The sequence below is a fragment of the Apodemus sylvaticus genome, chromosome 23 (assembly GCF_947179515.1).
Source record: "Apodemus sylvaticus chromosome 23, mApoSyl1.1, whole genome shotgun sequence".
NCBI classification, from domain to species: Eukaryota; Metazoa; Chordata; class Mammalia; order Rodentia; family Muridae; genus Apodemus; species Apodemus sylvaticus.
The window spans coordinates 3,919,174-3,940,661 of NC_067494.1; the positions used below are offsets into that span (position 1 = coordinate 3,919,174).

Below are 21,488 nucleotides of genomic sequence, written 5' to 3' on the forward strand. Positions count from 1 at the left end.
ATAAATCTAAGCATTTATCATAAGATATATATGTATACATTTTTGTAAGACTTCATAGTTCATAATTTTGGAACAGGTATTACATTATATACAACATGCAACTAGATCTTAAATATGTATTTATATAAGGAGAAATCAGTTGGCAACAAATGATTCCACAATCATTAGATGATTTTTGTGTGTGTGCTTGTACACACACACACACACACACACACACACACAACATTTTTGAAACATTTTTGTAAAGTTTTACCACAGGAAAATGACAAATGTTTAAGGATATATATGCATATTATCTATATGTATGTGTGCATGTGATGTGCACGTGTACATGTATGCAAATGGTATATATCATATATATACATATATATGATAATACTTTACATAGTATAATATAAACTATTGTACTTAAATATAGTACAATATAACTTAGACTTAAACAGTACAATATAAACTATTGAAAACATCATGTAGTATGATATATGTGTATTTTGGGCATATTACTGAATTAGTTAAAAATGAGTTAAATATATGAATAAAAATTAAAATTAGCAGACAATTAAGATGCTTTTATAAATTATGTTACTCTATGTAATCCAGAATAATGAACACATTATTTTGAAATACCAACATTAAAAACATTTTATTTTGAGTTTATCTCCTATAGCTACATACAATTATTAATAGCAACTGTGCAGGGTGACTGTGAAGGTAGAGATTGCAACAACATGCAGAAGATGCCAAGTACAGCGACCGAAGAGCAACAAATCAAAGTTACAGTTGTTACAGCTAAGCTTCTGCCTCAATGAGCAGATCACATCGCTCTCAGTAAAAGATGTATTTTCAGATTTCAAAGAGGCACATACTTCTTTCTGCTTATTTAAATCCCAGGGCTGTAATTTCTGCATAATCATCAGTAACTGCTTCTCACATACTTTGTTATTTATCCCACATTTGTTTATCCAACATTTTCTTTAAAATTTTATGATGTGACAAACATAGGATAGAATTCTCCATTCTTGAGCATTTAGGTTTTGAATGATAAATCAGCATATATAGGAATTGAGATACAACTAGTCATTGGTTATCAGCATGCTTTTAGAAGAGAACAGTTTACACACTTTACTAGCTCCTCTTGAGGCATACCCATATTCTGAAAGAGGAGAGTCCTACATAAAACATACAGGTTCTAATGTTAATTAAACAATACATGCAAACCACCTTTCTTTTTTATTTATTTGCAATCATCGAATATACTGAAAATATTTTAGTACTTTGGTCACAGCCCAAAAGGATTGAAATGGACATTTAAAATATCTTTCAAAATTAAGCAAAACAGAAGTTAAATTTCTTTTGTGCTTTAAGAACAGCCTAGCTTTTTTCATTATTGTTAATGGGGAAGTACAAGCCATTTGATTGCTCTTTAACCTTTCACTATATTGACAATCTGTTACTGCCTTCTCAGAAGGTGGTTTGGCATTTTTGAGGTATTTTCAATCTAGGAAGATAAATCTGCTTCTCCATCTGGATTGACCAGATGAGGCTCCCTTCAGAGCCAATTAACACTTTACTGATGGGGTCATCTCTGCACAGTTGGAGGTGTTTTGTACCTCCAGGGCAACCATAAAGTGCTTCCACAAAGCCTCCAGATGCTCTAGAATTGGAAACCAATGAATCTTGGATTTAGCTGGTTAGACCTACCTTAGAGTCCCTGAAGACACACCAAGAAATGTCTATGACTTTCTAAGCAGGACCCTTTGAATATTATTTTGTCAGCCTCTTTATGGACTAAGAAAGACAAATATATATGACACAATTGAAAGGTAACCAAGGTTGGAATGAAGGCATAGATTCCCTGTTTCTCCAAGGTTTCGTTATAGGTACTTATTTGTTACCATTACTTGACTAGTTGGACTAGAGATTTCTTAAGAACCACAGTTATGGAGACTGGATGGACATAAACTGATATGGAAAGCCATCAATTTCTCAGAGCAGGAAAAGAGTTACAAGTGGTGCACCTGTGAAAACATAAAAGTCGGAGCCTGGTCACTGCTACCTTGGGAGGCTGCCTTGAGCTTCTTCTATGGTATTCTGGCTTTTATCTGAGATGTCTGTAGTTATTTGTGTATTAATTCAATTTAGGCCCATAGACATCCTAGGTTTTTCTACACAAGCATCTCATTACATGAAGCAATTCCCTTAACTCAGTGTTAGCTGGGAAAGAATGTAAATTAAATATTCTTTAATAGTAGGAATGGGGTAGATGGAGGAACAGGGGGAGGGAAGAGGGCTTATGGGACTTGCGGGGAGTGGGGACCCAGAAAAAGGGAAATCATTTGAAATGTAAATAAAAAATATATCAATAAAAAAAAGAAGAAGAAGAAAAAAAGCAAGCTGAAAAAAAATAGTAGGAATGGGAGGGGTAATAAGTGAAGGGGAAATAAAGAAAAATAAGTATAGAAGAACCCAGTGCAGGCGAGGAGCTCTCGCAGGTGACCGGATAACTAGCTCAGTCTCTGTGTAGACAGTCTGCCTGTGGGACAGAGCTCAGAGTCAGAAGAATGGTCGTCTCAAGAAGAAAGAGAGTAATTGTGGGATGCGTGTGATTAGTGTGGTAGCCAGAGAAATTAAACCAGAGTCCTGAGAATCCCCTCTTCTCTGTGGTACCTGCAGGGGGAGAGAAAAGACCTCACTGCATATTTCAGCTGGAGTCTACTCCCTGCCAGCTTGGCTTGATTGCTTTCTGGGTTACCTACTGTGGGGGTTCAGCAACTCGACCTTCCTTTCAGCAGAGCTATATTGTCCTGCTTTGAAAAAAAAAAGAAAGACAGATTAAGAATTTACAAGGATCCCTCCATCACTGGCCTCTGACAGGAGCTCTCAGGGAGCTGATTTTTCATGGTTCAATTTGTCTGGGGGGGTCAAGATTCTTATCAAAACGTATTCTATACATGTAAAGAAAGATTGGGATTTTCAGAACTATCTAACTTCCATTAAACTTGGTCATCTCTTCTGACAGTAGGTGGTATTCTTTCTGGGATACCAGACGAGAATTGTTATTCTTTGAGGATTATCTATATTGGGTTCAGGTTTATAGGTCAAGAGTAAATCCTGTGATTTAAGAAGTTTATAATTATTTTGTGGACAGTAAGCTATATTCTTATTGCTTCAAGTGTGAGTTATTCTCAGCATTAGCTAGGGTCTTTTCAGTTGCCTAATTTAAATATTTTTATTAAAATTATATGTTCACAGATTTGAAAAAATGATAGCTATTTAATTTCATCAAACTGGGAACAAATAAAATGATTAACTTTCTGTCAGTCTACTAGACTGCTTTAAAGGTCTCATTCAGACTGCAGAGAAGAAGGCTTAGTTGGATTTTTAAAATGAGTTTTGTTATTTAACAACTTTACACATGCAAATAATATAATCAGGGATAATGTTAAATACACACAAATATACATACATAGGTACATATTTTTAAATGCTTCTGATCAGGTTGAGTATTACTGTCATTTGTATTGCCTCTTTTGATTATAAGTAACTTGAAATTTAGATTTTGTTTTGTTTGTTTTCTTAGCATCCTTAATTCTATCAATACCAATAGTGTAACTTTGAGGTCATCATGGTAAATGACAGATTTGATACACTTGTTATTAGTACTTCAAACTTAGAAGTTATTCTTTAGTGCTTCATTTTCTCAGTTTTTTTCCACTGAGAAAGTAGAAATGATGATAAAGGGAGCTGTGATACCCTAGAAGGAAGAAGCAGCCCACCACTGTATTCAACTGAAATTGGTACTGCCTGGCAGACACCTCCACAGGAGAAGTCTTTACTAGCCCATGCAGCAAGGCTACTTGGCACTGGTGGTTCTCGATGTAATAAGAATCAATAAGTATAATACAATTAATATTTTCTGTCTACTTGGACAATAGATTGGGACTCACACATTCCAGTCCACTGTTGAAATCATTCATATAAAACACAGACATACCATTGTTTTGCATATGGTTACTTCATGTTGGAGGGATTCCATTGCACCCTGTTTTATTACAAGATTCTTAAACAAAATATTGCTGATTCCTGCTTTAGTATATGTTTGCTGATTTCAGATCTAGGGACAGTGTCTCAAAGAAAGGCCAAATGGTGTTCCTTGTCAGTTTGTCATCTCTCAGGCCATCTTTCAACTTTTTGTTCCTCTACACAATGTATAGAAGCTACAAGGAAGAAGGAAGTTGCCCCATTCCTTTGAATGACCTTAATTCATTCTTTAAATAAGTTATTTTCTGATATCCATTCATATTAAGTATACACAATTCAGCAGGTTTTCCGAATGAATTATACATTTTTGCCAAAAATGTATCAACAGATAAGGCTACCTTTCTTTTCACAGTCTAGCAGGTAAAACTTGAACTGTTTATATATTGAGATTGTTCAATAATACTTTTTTCTATTGTGATTAGATCATTTTAAGTTAAAGTACCAGAATCTGTACTATGATCTGTTTCTAGTAAAAAATGTCTCAGTGAGTTTTTGTGAGATGGAGAAAAACCAGGTGAATACAGTATTAATTAAAACTGGAATTTTGGTTGGTTGGTAATACATCATATTCAGAAGACAAAATATATTAGGTACAGACAGACACACAAGTATTCCAGATTACCTCTGTAGTGCTAAAGAATGATATTGGAAAACTTTCCAGAAGATAACATTGGAAATACTTATATTTCATGATCATTTTGTGAGGGGCGGGGGAAAGGAGCTGCTGAGTTGCTGCCAAGACCAAAGGAAGAATGGGCATAAACTCCAAGTTAGTCATCTGGAACAGACAGCTGTGTCCTGATGCAGAGCAGTGTCAGCATAATATGCTGTGATGTCGCCACTGTACAGCAGAGTGTGCTAGCATGATTAGAACTGAATTACACAGTGAGCCCAAGTCTGTGTTAATAGAACAGAACAGAGGAAAAAGAGAGTGAGCCAAGGGCCAGAAGGACAAATAAGGAAGCCGGCTGTTGATAGCTTGTGCACACTGTGTGCAGTCAGGGCTTTCTGATGTCTTAACTAAAGCAGTGTCTGCAGAAAATAAGGACACAGATAGACATTGATGTGTAAGTGACGCCATCATCAGAGCCAGAGTTCTGATCACAGCAGGGTTCAAAGAGACTCTAATCTTAGCCTGTTCACTTTTTTCATCCTAAGTTCTAGCCAGAATTGTAGGAAACACAGAGACACTTATTCTCGTCAGCTTTTCTTGCTAGGCCTGGAAACGGCTAAACAAAGGCTTCTCAGAATTCCTAGACTGAGGGACCAAGTTGTAAAGACATGGGCTCAGATAGATAAAAACACTTGGGAAATTAGTATTACACAGCTCTTACAAGGATCTTAGAGATATCCAGTGCTTTGAGGGATACATGATGCTGTGTCGACAGTTTATAATTAAACGTGGATTTATAAAAATGTTGTTAGAACTGTCCGTGAAAGGAGTAAGACTACTTTTCATTGCTCTGGAACATCTTTGTCTGCAGAGTCTCTCAGAAGTAATACTGACCTTGCAGAGATAACACTGAGCACTGTTTCACTGCCAGTTTTCAGCGTACAAGAAATGCTGTGTGGAGTGTACCTGCACGATCTGCTTGTTGCTATTTGAAATTCCTAGAGATCTTCTACATGCAGCGAACTGGGATTAGTGGTAGTGGTGTCTTACTCTCCTGTGCACAGGATAAGTCGCCTGGTACCTCACTGAGTATGATGAATATACTGGGAGTCAGGAAGTTTAGTACAGAAAATTCACACTGATATGTGGTGAAGTTCTCTCCCCTAAAATAAGGACCGTAAATTTGAATCTTTGCACATTTAAATTACAAGCGAGTATTACATGTTTATATAACCCAAACTAATTAGTATTAGAAATATCTGTTTTATTTCCTTTTCTCTGTAATTTATATACAAGCATGGGAGTGGCCAACAAGTGTCCTGTTCAATGTAAGCAGTGAGGAGCTGCCTCCTGTACTTTTCCTGAACTTTGTAACAGTTAAATAGGGCTATGTCCATCACGAACTTGCAAATAACTCTTGTAGTTTTTTTGTCTAGAGTGTAAAACTTTGTTTCATTTTTATTAATTGGTTATTTATTTATCAAGATTTTAAACGTTCCCCCTTTCCAGTCTCCCCTCCATAAATCCCCTTCCCCATTTTCCCTCCCCTTTGCCTCTAAGAGGGTACTCACCCATCCACCTACAAACTCCCTCCTCACCCCTGTAGCATCCCCTACGTGGGGCAACAAATCTCCATAGGACCAAGTGCCTCCCCTCCCATTATTGCCAGATAAGGCCATCTTCTGCTGCACAGATTGCTGGAGCCATGGGTCCTTCCATGTGTACTCTTTGGCTGGTGGTTTATTCCCTGGGAGCTCTGGGTAGACAGGTTATTTGATATTTTTTTTCTTCCTATAGGCTTGCAATCCCCTTCAGATCCTACAATCCTTCACCTAACTCTTCTTTTGGGGTCCCCAGGCTCAGTCTGATGGTTGGCTGCGAGTGTCTGCACCTGTCTTAGTCAGGTGCTGGCAGAGCCTCTCAGAGTACAGCCATACTAAGCTCCTGTCTGTGAGCACTTCAGCAATTGTGTCAGGGTTTGGTGTTTGCAGATGGGATGGATCCAAATGTGGGGTGTTCTCTGGGTGGCCTTTACTTTAGTCCCTGCTCCATTTTCTTTCCCCGAGTTTCCTTTAGACAGGAACAATTCTGGTTTAAAAATTTTGATTTCGGTGGGTGGCCCCATTCTTCAACTGGGGCCATGCCTATCTACTGGAGGTTGCTGCTTCAGGTTCTAGCTCCCCTTTGTTGGGTATTTCAGCTAATGTCATCCCCGTTGGGTCCTGAGAACCTCTCGCTTCCCTGGTGCCTGAGTCTTTCTAGTGGTTCTTATTTATCTTTCTACAACGTAACAGGTGCTTTAATGGACTATTAATATTAATCAAGTGTGACAATTTATTATCATTCTAAATTAACTGAGAACTCTCTCACTGTAGATCAATATATTAGCATCAGAATAGAACATATTCCTTACCTGCTACAGTATTGTAAGGCATTGTTATGGGAAATATTAAGAAGGACCGGCAGGCTTCCTGTGCTCCTTCCAGCCACTCTCTGTCCCTGTGTGGTCCCACTGGGCTACTCTCTGCCTGCCAACTCTCCAGTGGGGCCAGAGCTCCTGAGTTCCCTTTGCTGCCACTCCAGCCCCATGCAACAGCTGATCACCCTGTGGTCAGCCACCACAACACCCAGCAATCCAGTAGAAACAAAACTCTAGAAGCTTATGATTAACCAAACAGATTTATGTATCAATAAATTCTCAATTCACAAGATTCTAATACAATAATTTCATAACCAGTTGATAATGATAAAAGCAGCCCACCTAGATTAGACAAATTATCCCAATTATTCTGACCTTTATGATATCATAACTACCTGTGGCTATTTAATGCCATACTGGTTAAGGTTCTTCTTCCTGTCCATCTGTCTCCATCTTGGCCTCCTTTCTCTCCTGAGATTCTCTGTTATTCCAACTCTTAGCTCTGCCTCCTTTTCCCTGTCCAATCACAGGCCTCCTGCTGCACTAATATTTTCTTGTGATTGGACACTGAAAACCTGTCACAGGGCATTTGTAGAGATCTTCAGTAAAACTTCTCTACTCCAACTATTCAATTCTCAGCCTTGCTTTAGTTATTCATGGCAACTGTGTGGTTTTGTCTTTGGTAATATTCTCTCAAGAAGACTATATATAGATTACTTTATACATGCTAATCTAAAAGTGGCATAATGCTTGGTCAGAACTTTAGCTGAGCTACAACTCAGTAAGTCAGATGAAATATTCAGTGAACTTGTATAATATTTAGAAAAGGAAGAAATGGGAAGTTAAAATTAAAGTTCAATAATTAAGGAAAAGGGTCTTTGATAAGTGACAAAATTTGTGATAGTGTTCTCCAGAGAAACAGGACTAATGGGAGATAATAGATGATAGATAGATACACAGACAGGCAGACAAAAAATATGTAATAGATATTTATATGAATAACAAGGGGGAAATTTACTGTAAGAATTGGCTAATATATTGTGGAAGTTGATAGACTATTTGTAAATTAGATAATGATGAAATCTCTTGTATAATGATGTATGAGCCTGTAGGTCTGAAGAGAAAAAGCTGTGATGTATTAGGGCAGAAGATGATGGGTGGAGAGAGACAGAGACAGACAGACAGATGGGGGTTGAGAGAGAGAGGGAGAGAGATAAAGAGATAGAGAGATAATAAATATGTTAAAATAATTCTATTCCGAATCTTAATGGGTTGGAGGACACACATTCCTTCTGATGAATAAGGACAATCTTTCCCCAGTCTACTGATTCAATTGCTAGTCTCTTCTTGAAAGGCCTCAACCCTTTAGATATTTACAGGTTCTAAGTGGTCCTTAGCTGAGTAATGGCCACATAGAGAGTGTACTATTACAGAATGATACCTGTGAACCTGCTTCTTCCCTACTCACGAGCTTCCTGCTTTTGCTCTGTTCTCTAAGTTGATGTGTCATTGTGTAAAACTGCCCATGACAACTGTACTCTGACAAGTTCTTTTTCCCTTCCCGTTTACTTTCCTTTGCTCTCTCTTCTAATTCTGTGAAGTTAACCCAGAAAACATCCCTTGAACCTCCAGACTTATTTCTACATCTTCTTCATGCAAATTTGGAGGGTAGTTATGCATTGTCTAGGTAAGCGAGTGAACTTCAGTCTGCATAGTCTATCTACACTTGACAGAGTTCTCTAGTCCATCTCTGCCGGTCCATCTCTCTTATAAATTTGCATATATTCAAACTCAATATGCTTAGTAGTAAAAGCAGAAACATGCTGAATTTGTCATGTGGTATTTCTAATTTGAGTAGTTACTTAACTTGTCTCCCTATAAAAAATGAGACAAAAATAATCTTTGTTATTTATCTTGACTACCATTATGGCAATCAAAAAGACAGAAAGAATTTAAGAATTCTTGGAAGAAAGATAAATACAAGGATAAACTCTGTCCAGTTTTCCTGTAACCCTTCCTCACAGGGCCATCAAATGACTCTAGTTGCTCACACCAGGGGTGTGTCAGGGATGTATTTTCACAAGTGCTTAAATACTGAGATAAAAAGTAGAGTGTGAGTGGCAGAGGCGGAAATAAAGCTTAAGCTCTCCTGCTCACCAGTTTTCATAGAAGATGAATAGTTTTGCGTTGTAATAACAAAGGATCCCTACACCTCCAAGTCAGCTCTTCTTACACCTCAGGAAATTGATCTCAAGGAGGTCCCAGAGTAGAGGTGACAAGTTCTAATGATGGCTGAGTGACAGTTCTACTACAAAGACAAAGTGTGTCAAAACTCTGCACCGCCAACCAAGTTTTATACTATAGTTGATCTGAATTTGGAATTCCGTCTTACCTTGAATCTGTACAATTCTACCATTTATTTCAGCTTCCAGTTCTATTCAGGCCTAAAGTTTTTACAGTGAGTAAAGTCATGTGCTACCCAAATTCACTATGACAACTACAACAGAAAAATGTGACACTCCTATAGTTTATTATCATAAACCATAAGCCAACTAACTGATAGATATTTCTATGTGTTTTATCCTTTCCATATATGTATGTCCATTTTATTCTGTGGACAGAAGAGCTCAAAATTGCTATGATTTGGTGAACCTTCAGGTAAGTTTTCCATTTTCTAAATGCTCAGAATTTCTGTGTAACTATGAATGACAGATACCAACATGTGAAGACAGAATTTCTGTATAACTATGCTTGACAGATGTGTAAAGAAGTGTTATAAAAGTCTTGGAATTTAGGATTGTTGGAGAACAACTACTCCATTGACAGCAAAAATTATCCAAACTGGTTAAAAACCGATCAGACTTCTAAGTGTGCTAGGCATGTTGGTTGCATTATGTGCTGTCATTAAAAATTCTTTCCTTTGTAAGTAAGCATCGCCTGCTGGGGCATCTCTTTTGCTCGGCAGGACCCTGTAGTAACACATAAATTATGTGTTGTCAGCCAGAAAGGACTTCACATAAACATAATGATTATATCCTAGTTACTTCTTTTTTCTTCATCTGCTGTTTATTGACATTCAGGTGGGTACTATAGCAACAGGCTTGGAGAGTCTGCAGAATGCAAGGTGAAGAGTGGAGTCTCTGCAGTGACAGCAGTGGAGTGCACAAGGAGTGGGGAGGCCAAAGCTGTTGGGAAAGAAAGTCAGGTCCAGGGCCAAAAGTCATCTACGCTGGGACCCTGGGCACCACGCCCTCAGACCCTACTCTTGCCGTCTCCTGACTCCAGGCTAGGGAAATTCTCTGGACAACTTTCTACAGGAGCAAAGTACACAGAAAAGATGCTGCCCTTCTTTGATAAAGTCAGAGGGTTTCTAATCCTGCATTCCTCCTTCACCCCTGGCTCATGAAGGGCCATGAAAAATAGCTGGGCACTATTGTAAGTTTCAGGGGCATTAATTTTCCCTGGTGTCCCAGCCCACCAGCGCCACACTATGGCTCAGAGTAAACACTACAAGCGTTGCTGGCCTAATGAATAGAATAGGGGAGGGGAAGGGACAGGGGCTAGAAGAGGAGCCCCAGAGGGTCATCATGGTGCAGGCACTACAGGCATGGTATTGATGAAGCCAGAGCTAGGGTGTCACCGGCCAGCACAATGACCACATCTCTCTTCTTGAAGAAGCCTCGGGCCTGCCGACATCCATGGCCAAGTTTATATGAAGGTCAACATTCGCAGTACAGCATCCTTACACAGCACGAGGAAGATGCCATGGTATAGATGCACCTGGTAAGCAGTCCGGGGATTGCACGTCACAGCAATGATAGGAGCACGAGGGCGGTTCCTGGCCACTTGTTGAGAGCACTCCTGCCAGACTTGGTGAGCATAATAATGGCCCCACTGCAGCACTTGAATGAGACCTCCATAGTGTCCACGGTGGCAGCTTCTGTGGGGTCTCTGGTAATGGGCACCAGGCAGCCGAGGTCCTTGAATAACTCCAAGTGGTAGATAGCAGCTTCTGCCTCTCAGGCAATTGGGTGCTGCAATGAACAGCCTCTAGAAGGTAGTCCTCCTTGGCGGTTTCTCTGGACAGCATGATGCAGTATGTTCCATCTAGGACTGACATCACAGATGTCAGGCTTCACAGCTCCGTTGCATCATCCTCATCATCTGAGCCCTGAAGACCTTCTCTACAGGCATCTCAATGCCCAAGTTACCACGAGCCACCATGATCCCATCACTGACCTCCAGAATTTCATCAAACCTGCGGACACTTCATGGTTCTCGATTTTGTGGATGATCTTGATGTTCTTGCCTTTCTATCCCAGGACCTTCCTAACCTCATGCATGTCAGCTGACTTGCAGACTTCAGGTCCTGGATGTCCTTTTCCAACATGGCGGCGAGGTCCACAGCAGTGCCGGGCAGGTTCACACCCTTCTTGTTGCCCAAGGAGCTGCCATTGTCCACCTCTGTCACCAGGTAGTCAGCAACTTTCTCCACCTTCAGTGAGATGAGTCCATTGTCCACGAAGATCTTGCTGCCCACCTCTACCACCTTGCAGATGTTCTTAATCCAGCCATGAGATAGTCTCATCACCTTCTCCATGTAAGCGTTGTCCAGGGTGATCTTCAGGGTGGCTCTCTTCGCCAGCTCCACCTCTGCAGTGCTGCTGCCCTTGATGAGTACAGTCCGGATCTCAGGTCCCTTTGTGTGAAGAGCCACTGCAAGGGGATGCTAGAGAATGGGAACGGATGCAAAGCTTTGTGTGGCTGCACAGACATTCTTGATGGTCTCAGCATGGTACTCTCGGGTTTCATAAGAGAAATTCAGCTGAGTCACACTCATTCCAGACCTAATCATCTCCTTCAGCATCTCCACAGTTCGGGAAGCAGGGCCAGGGGTAAAATGATGCCAGTGTTGCGGGCCATGATGGGCGCGGAGCCAATTTCCAGGTGGCACTTGTGCTCCGGGAAGGTGTCAGCTATGACTGCATGGATCTACTGGGTCTGAATGACGGCAGTCCCTGCTTCACTGTGTGGTTTCAGCACGGTTCCTGAAGTCCTTGGTGTACTTCGGATCCTGCTTCGGTACCAAAAGCGGGCATTTGTTGAGTCAGGATGCGCTGCTGCTATGCCCTAGTTATTTTTCAGTAAGGGCGTGTGTTTTACTCTCATGACTTGTGTTATACGCTGTGGATTCTAACTGTGGTAAAAAAGAAAATGAAACAAAGAAACTGATCAGAGTTGTTTTTCTTTCCTTCCTACTAAAATCTTATGACTGAGGAAAAGTATGAAGAAGAAAACAAGTACAAAAAAATCAAACAAAAAACAAAAAACAAAACAGGCCCCAAATTCTGAGACGCTGGGTGATTTCATGTTGATTAGCTTCAAGCTTTTAGGATTACCTTGAAAACTATGCACATGGTTTGATCGCCCTGCTTTTCCTTTTGCTTTGAGACCCTGTCTTTACACTCACCAGAGTGCACTTAAAGAGTGTTTGTAGGGACACCAAGGCTGAATATTCTCAGACTGCTCACCAAGACATGCAGACAGAATGAGCCTGTATTCACACAGATCAAGACAGGTTTTCTTTTTCTTCTCATCTTTTTCTTTTTTCTCTTCTTTTCTTTTTTCTTTATTCTTTCTTTCTTTTCTTTCTTTTGTTCTTTCCTTCCTTCCTTCCTTCCTTCCTTCTTTCCTTCCTTCTTTCTTTCTTTCTTTCTTTCTTTCTTTCTTTCTTTCTTTCTTTCTTTCTTTCGTTCTTTCTTCCTTTTTTTCGAGAGCATCATTAAAGAAAAGCCCAGCGTTTTTTGAAGTGAAGACTGGCCGAACCCACATCTTTTCCCAAAGCTTCTGACTATGGCAACAATTGAGAGGCTCTCAGTTTCCTGTCTAATGTGTTGTTACTTATTTTCTGTGTTTGTAGAGAAGCTGTAACTTCATTTTATGGGGTAAGTATATCTCTAAAGAAAAACAAATCTGTGAATTTTGAAAAGGAAGTTGAATTTTGTCTTGGAGATTATGTGAAAGCAGACTTGAAGCTTAATCACATATATGCAATTCTGCTTCTTGCTTAATTCACTGATTGTCTGCATTTTTATTCTAGTTAGTTTTAGGGATAATTTTATAAACATTATAGTTGATATTTCTCTGATTAAAGAAGGAGGCCTCTTTACCTGAAAAATTTACATAATAGCATGGTGTATGTGTGTGTGTGTCAGTGTGCTTATGTGTGTGTGTGTGTGTGTGTATGAGAGAGAGAGAGTTTCATGCTAGTGCCTTCCTCTGTTTTCTCTCTCCTGCATATTTTGCCTCCAGTTTTTGAAGATGTTCAACACATCATTTCCAGTGAGACCATGTCTTACATCTTAAAATAATGTGAGAAGGCATACCTGAACAAAGAAACTACGCCTATTATTGAAAACATGAGAGTTGTAGTAGTAAAGAGTTGTAGTAGTAAAGAGATAGGAAACTAATTTGAATTAACCTCAAAGCAAGAGCTTCAGAGAATACTGGCCCAAGTCAGATTTCATTTTCCTCTGGAATACGAGAGACAACATTTTGCCTATTTGAAGTACAGTTTGCTGACAGCCCATCATCCCTAACACAGGAGCACATCTTCTAGACAGCCTAGCTCAGCACACTGCTGTGACTTGGGGCTTCCTGTTAGCATTCCACTTCTCATGGTTCTTCTGAAGGGAAAAGCAGAGATTACTAAGGAATCTTATATGTACATCTCAATGTCCCTTTGCTACTAAAGATTAATTATGACTTGTGATTTCCTGGAAAAGATATGGGCTGAAAAAAAATTACCCCCAATTAGAAAAACAACTCTAGAGTAAATTTTCTCCTTAGTGTAACTTCTTTCAGGAAGCCTCAGATTTCGTTCTTTAAAATAGTAATGGTTCTATCTCACTTGATGAAAACAGTTCTTGTATGGTAATTAGCGTTAATTTGAGTGTTTAAACGTGCACTGCTGTAGCTCAGAGTTTCGTCTAGCCTTGATACTGCTGTCACTTTTGCTGTTAGACCTGATTTTATATTTCATCAGAATTCATGAGTGAGATGTTTCTCTTTCCAGGTAGAATATGAATAAATGAACATGTCCTTCAATTTCCCCTGTAATATCAATGGCAGTCACAAGCCTTATTGATGTGATTAGGTCTCCCGTATTTTCTCCAGACAGGCGGTTCACTAGTTTTCAACAGAGCTGAAGGCAAACTTAATCTAGTTGTCAACTGGTGGGTCATTAAAATAATTTTTGATGATAGATCACCATGCAAATTTTGGCATGAGGAGCTGACATGGGTCAAAGAGTTCTGACATTACTGTGAAAATAACCTTTACACTCTTATATTCCTTTTTGTTAAAAACTTTTCTTGGTATTGCTTATGAAAGTGGAGAATAGGAAATAATTGATGACATGGCTTGTTTCCTTCTGGGGGAAAATAGCTATTTATGCAATGCTGAGTCAATTGCAAAAATACTCTCTCATCCATCAATCGTGGCTACTTTTGTTTAGTAATTATTTGTCAAAATTCTTAATATAGGTATTTTCACAGAATCAATACTACTAGTATTAACACCCCAATGCAAAACAAATATTTTTCACCTTAGAAAAATAAATGGGTTCCTTCATATTAGCATTTATTTTGTTTAGCAATCCAATCTATTATATCAATAAAGGTTTTCTAAGCATGAAAAATGATAAGGTAAAATTATGTTGGGGAAATGGATTCTAGTTAAGTTCTAGATGCAACCTAACAATATAAAGAACATACCTACATTTATTCAGGGTGATAAGTTGGCATATGTTCCTCTCAAGTCCTATTGTCTATCGTTGGATAATGTGGAAACCTTATTTTCAAAACCAAACGTATTTTTCCAGATAGTGCATCTTTCTCAATTATTTAGATTCATAACTAATTGAGGTAGGATGTAAGGTACTTTGAGGACTGTATTCCAAGGTGGACCCATCTTTGGTTATGATCACAACAGATATGTGCATTGGCAGGCTTATTCTCACATTGTGTTTGCACCGTTGTGAGAAATATTCTTTATATGAAGTAAAAGGAAGACAAGCAAAACACATAATGGACCACATTTTTATTAATTTAAAATAATAGCAATTTTATTGAAACCCTGGGTAGAACAATCTACACAATAAAGGATATTTGCTTTAAAAAGCAGAATATGTATGTCTCAAGAATAATAACATAAAAATATATTTGGATAACTCACATGATGGTTAGTATTTTATATCATGAACAAGAGTGACAGAATTTCTTCTCTTAATTTGGATTATTGATACACAATAAAAAGGTACAAGACATGTGCAATGGACTTGCATACTATAAGTAAAAACAATCATGGCAGTGAGGCAAAGAACACTGATTCTGCCTAAATGTTTTCTGCCTAAATGTTTCTAAATAGGAGGTGTTCTTCTGTCTCCATACATTATGAGGAAAAGTCCTGGACTGTTCTGGAACCTTAGATTACAAATGTATTAATAGGCATTAATAAGAGCACAGCTGAGTTTACATTCTCAGAAAAAAATTAAAAAGCAAGAGGAGGACAATGAAATTGGAGGAGAGTGGCAAAGAGCAGAACTAGAGAAGACAAGACACAAAGGAGTTCCTACAAGAGCACCATAAGAGATTTACTGGGCATATAAGAACTTTGAAGTTGTTCTGAATGAGCTGGAGTCATGTGATAATGAGATATTCCAGATTTTTGCTATGTAAGAAATAGATTATGAAAGTGACGTATCTAAATCAAGGTCACTGTGATTCTTACAGTAGTAATGAATAAAATCTCAGCCAGACTGATAGCTTTATACCTGACCAAACATGTCAGAGTTCAGGAGAGATTTGAATAGTATATCCAGTGAGAATTTTTAAGATGTAAAAATAGATGGAAATAACATATTTATGCACCTCTTCTTATGCATGTGTGGCTTTGATACAACACTTATGACCAACTATACCAATGGGTAAAGGAAATGGCTGTGGTGGCTCTGAAAAGAATTGACTCTAATTGAGAGTACATTCAAACAGGGGAAGTTACCAAGAAGTGACTGAAATTAATATAGCTACAAGATAGCAGCCTAGTCATGGATTATAATCAACAGAGAAGATTGTGTCCAAGTTTGCTCATGTGACTTCCTCTTAGCACTAAAATATAAAATGTGATGATGTGAGGTGCCCTTGACCGTTGCCTTAAGAAAATAATTGAAGTCTCCATGTTCTCATTTCCTGCCTTCTGGCAGAACCAGAAAATTACCGAACTGATAACAGAACTGGTACCCAATTTTAGCATCTTCCAGAAACTGATATCTTATAACTAGGAAACAAATACCTATTGCATGTGAAATTAATTTTTTACTGCTACATTTACCTAGACAAATTAGTACTGGAATATAGTTGATATTTTCAAAACTATGAAGCACTAAGTTCAACACTGGGTAATAATAAACACTGACATTAGAGTTTGGGAAAAATAAATGTGTTCAGAGTAGCATACTTTCGATAAAACAGTTCCTGTTGAAAAATTAGTTCATGCACTTTAAGGCTGTCACTCAAGGACCAGAGGTTGGAAAACAGAATATTGTAGTTTCTGCTTATTGTTATTCTTATAGTACTTTATGATCCAGTGCCAGAAAGGGATGACTTCAGATAAGAATTCTTAACTTCGAAAGCTTGAATAAAAGGAAGTATATTAAACTCCGAAATATAAAGGCTGACAAGATTGAAAATATCTTAATGCAGGTGAGCCAAAGATATCCCATAGAACTACCAGCCATGGAAGTATCCACTACAATGTACAAATATGTGGTGGATATATGGATGAGAAAGAGAGGCAGAATAGTTTGAGCATTATGAAGAGAGGTGGAACAGAAACTGGAGATGTGATGGTAGAGAGGGATAGACTGTTGTGAGTAGACTTCCCTACCACCTAAGGCCATAGTAAAGTTCCAGCCTATGTTGCTCCTGAGGGCCACATCTGAGTCCATTACCATGCAGCATCAAGGGTTTGTGTCAATGTCCATGACTCATCCCACTAAAGACCATGGTCCATCTAGGACCATCTAGATGTCTAAGGTCTGTACTTAGATGGGTCCACCATCACTGGCTACCACACTCTAGAGAGCTGGTCCCACCTCTCTCTTGGGATGCAGTACTTGGGAGACAGGGCCCTGCATCTTGCCTTGGTAGCATAGTACAGCTGGACACCATGGTGCAATTTGGGTGACTGAGCCTAGAAGGTGTAAGCTTAGGAAAGCTAATCTCACCACTTGTCTGCTATGAGGTGATACAGTTTTGGGGATAGTGCCCTCCAGCCCTGCCTCTTGCCAGCCACCTGTGGCAGTCAGCAGTTGGAAGAGCTGACATCAGGATCGTAAGAGTGGGAGAGCTGGCCCTGCCCTTCACCAGCTGTAGCACTCAGCAGAATCAGTCCTGAACTTTGACTGGCCAGCACAGTAGAACCAGATCTGGTGGAATGGGTACTAGTAAGCCAATACCAAGGGCCTGAGAGTGAGAGAGCTGATCCTGCCTACTGCCAACTGTAGGACTGCACCATTGGGTGATCTAGCCAGAGCAGTGATGGAGAGCTCTCCCTGTTGGTGTGCCTGTGGAAAGCTGGAAGACCAACCAACTCAGGTACCATATAGGCCCAGATCCAGGGTTTTGCGTTGGTCCATCCCAAGCAGCTACCTCAGTTATGATGCTGGAGTACATGAAAGGGCTGGTCCCAAAGATTCAAAGCTACAAGAGATTTCTATGCTTTGTTTTGTTAATTCTTTTACTTTTGTATTTTCTCTGGGAGGGAGGTTGCAAGAGCAGAAGACAGCAGACAGAACAGGGATATGAGTGGGATTGGGATGCTCATGTGAAATTCACAAAGAATCAACAAAAAGTTTATAAAAATATCTTAACTCTAGAAGTCAGTAGTATGAAATAGAACTGGGAAAAGCTTCATTGAAGCACTACTCTGTTCAAAGGAAAACAGGGCCAGTGTCATTACTGATTCAGACAGTTCTCTCGTAGATCAGAAGTATGGGAACTTTGAAAGAATCATTTTGACATGAAATTTTAAGTCAAAGGCTTATCATAAAGCTTTTGTCATTGCCCATATGTACACCTTTCCTGGCAGAATTTCATTAGCAAAATGAAGCAGGACTGCCATGTACTACTATACAGTCTATTCTTTGTCCACTAGGTGTTTGTACAGCAACTCTTCTGTCCCTGAAGCAACATTGCATGTTGTGTAGCATGGTATGGAAAACAGACATTTATTCACCTTGTGGTTCATGGATAAATAGACTATCAATAACTACATATGAGTGTGCTGGAGAAAATAGCATATGGCTCAGAATTGCTACAGTTTGAGCCGGGTTCTATGAATGGATCAAAGTTGATATCGCATAGTCTAGGCAGGAAAGGATGTATAGAAAGATATTTAAACGCCAAAAGATTTGGCTGGCAGTGATGGCTAGTTGTTGTCTAAACATATTTTACCTTTCCACACTGCTAAGTTAAAACGTAGGGGGAAGAGACTTCAGAAAGACCTACATCTGGCCTCTCCAGATCTATGTGCAGTGTAAAACTAATTTGACATAAGGGAATATCTATATCTATACCTATATCTATCTATCTATCTATCTATCATCTATCTATCTATCTATCTATCTATCTATCTATCTATTGATAGATATTATATAGATATAGATATGACATAGATATAGATATTCTCAATCAAAATAGACCTTACAATAATGGAACTCTATATCATTTTCTGATAGACTTGGGTCAGGGGAGTCATCGGATTTTTCAGATGTCTTTGCTACAAAATGCACACAAATTTTGTTTTTCAGTTATTATTATGAGAAAACAAATGCACCATATAACAGAAAGAGTGTGTATTGAATAACACCAAATAAGTGTACTGGATATTAAGGCACTGAATCTGAAGACTAACTATTGCTACAATTGACAGTATTTGATTACTTTTTAATAAATGTGCTCATACATGGGCTGAGAAGAGCACTTAGTTCATAAAGTACCTGCTGCTGAAGTATGAGGCGCTAAGTTTGGATTCACAGGACCCATACAAAACGCTGTTATTCTGTCTTCTGCCACTCTCTAAACGTCCCATCTCTGTCACTCTGCCCAGCCAATAGACACTGGCAACTTTATTTACCTATCAAAGCCAGGTTGGGGCAGGAACCCTTAGCATCTTACATGCAGACGCTCAGGTTCCCCTGTAATTTTGGGAGCTAAATTATCACAAGTAGAATTAGAACCAGTCCCAAAACTATACACTAATACTGTGTTATGTGTTCATATCACTAGCCAAAGATAAATAAAGTATCCCATTTTACTTCATAAATTCTTCTCTTTATTTTGGATGACTCATATTCTGAAAATCATTAATTGGCTCTTCCTGAAATTTAATCTTCCAAGTGGGAAATGGCTAGACTGAGTTTTATGAGTACATCTTTATTAAAAATAAAAGTTCATTCTACAAGAATTTTTCTGCAGTACTTCCGTGGTAACCATTGTTTACATTGTTACTCTTCAACATTGAGGAGATACCCTAATCCTAATGCTTGTCTTTTGAGTTTTAATTTTTCTCCTGAAATAATGACATCTTACTCTACCCTTCTGTATAGCATTGATCACCTGACTTGGTCTTTCTGAAAGGGGTCCTGGGTCAGAGTAATAGCACGTACCAATTGTTCCATGCCTTCATCGCAGATCCCAGACCTGCAAAAGTCATGCCAAGCTTTAGGCTTTATTTGGAGAAACTATTTGGACTGTCCGCTTTTCAGCAATCCTTGACTACACTCTGTGACACAGACTTTACGTAGACTCCCTTGCATAACTCATGGGTCTCAACCTTGGACTTTGTAGTTCTTGGTTCTAATGGATCAGGACTCACTCTGATCACATCACAGACCTCCAAAATTATTACCAAAAATGTAAAATTCTCTTGTTTCTATCCCTAAGAACTGTTGCTGGTTTCTGAGGAAGCATTATCTCTTTCAAATCTTACACTTGCCAATTTAAAGACTAAATTTAGAGAGCTAGACAGTGTGGTACATTCCTTGTAAATCATAGCATTCTGGATCTGGAGGTAGAAGGATTGGGAATTGAAGACCAGCTATGAATTCCAGACCAGCCTGGGCTGTGAGACCTGATCTCAGGGAAGCAAGCAAGCAAACAAACAAAAACCACCAAGGTAATAATAATAACAATAACAGAGAAACATGGTTTTTACTGAGCTTTCCTCACTTAAAAGTAAAGGCACCTCAAAGAGATATAGGAAAATGCTGTTTCCAAAGTGATTTTGTATCTACTCAAGTTGGTAACAAAGCTTAGCTATCATAATGAGCAATTTTAAAATAGGCTAGAAATTCCCCTGTAGCAAGCACAGCACTCCCATTCTCTTGCCATTTCCACTGGCTTTCTATTCTGTATCTTTTATTCCCTGAAGTTTTGTATGAAGCATTCCTCTCCTTATGTCTTCTAAAGATATCTAACAAAATTGAGATGTGTAAGCCTCTCTTCAGTTGAAAAAACATCCAGGGAACTCTTCAAGTGTCTAAATCCTGAATTTAATTTCATATTTCAAGTCATTTAAAAAAAAGATAAGGTAATATTTATATATCTGTAATGGCTATTCCTGCTTGTCAACTTGATTATATCTTGAATGAACTACAATCCAGAATTGGGGGGCTCATTTGTGAGCCAAAACTTGAGGTGGAAGATACAAGTTTTTGACCTGGATCTTGGCATGAAAATCTTGAGGCATAGTGGCCACAAAACATGTTTAGGATGAGACAAGGTGTTCAATCCCAGGAGACTGAGGCAAGGATATCTCTGAGTTCAAGGTCACCCTGGGTCAAAGCAAGTCCAAGATCCAGGCATGGTGGTAGACACCTTTAATCTGGGCCATACCTTCTGCTGGAGACCTACATAAGGACATTGGAAGAAGGAAGACTCACTCTTCTCTGCCTGCTTGCATTTACTTGCCAGCACATCTGTTGGAATCTACCTCAACAGAAGCCTGCAGAAACAACTACTCTGATGGGACTGAGCAACTACTAAATTCTTGGACTTTTCATTCACAGATAACCATTGTTGGGTTAGTTGGACTACAGACTAAATCATCAAAAAGAATTCCCTCAATATAGAGAGATACTCTATAAAATTCTGTAACTCTAGAAAACTCTAATTAATACAGAAGTTGGTATTAGGAGTGGGGTACTGTTGTGATAGGACTAACCATGTTTTATTTGGAAGAATGTGGATTTGGAAACTTTGGATTTGGAAAGCGTTGGAATGCTTTAACTGCGGCTTAATGGACTGACTATCCTAGAAGGAATACGGAAGACTTTATTGCTGTGAGTTGTTTTGA

General features: G+C 39.0%; 1 pseudogene; it reads right to left on the reverse strand.

The window, feature by feature from the left end:
* Positions 1-10,658: 10,658 nt before the first annotated feature.
* LOC127674235 (pyruvate kinase PKM-like) overlaps positions 10,659-21,488 on the reverse strand; it is a 59,448-nt pseudogene continuing 48,618 nt past the window's right edge.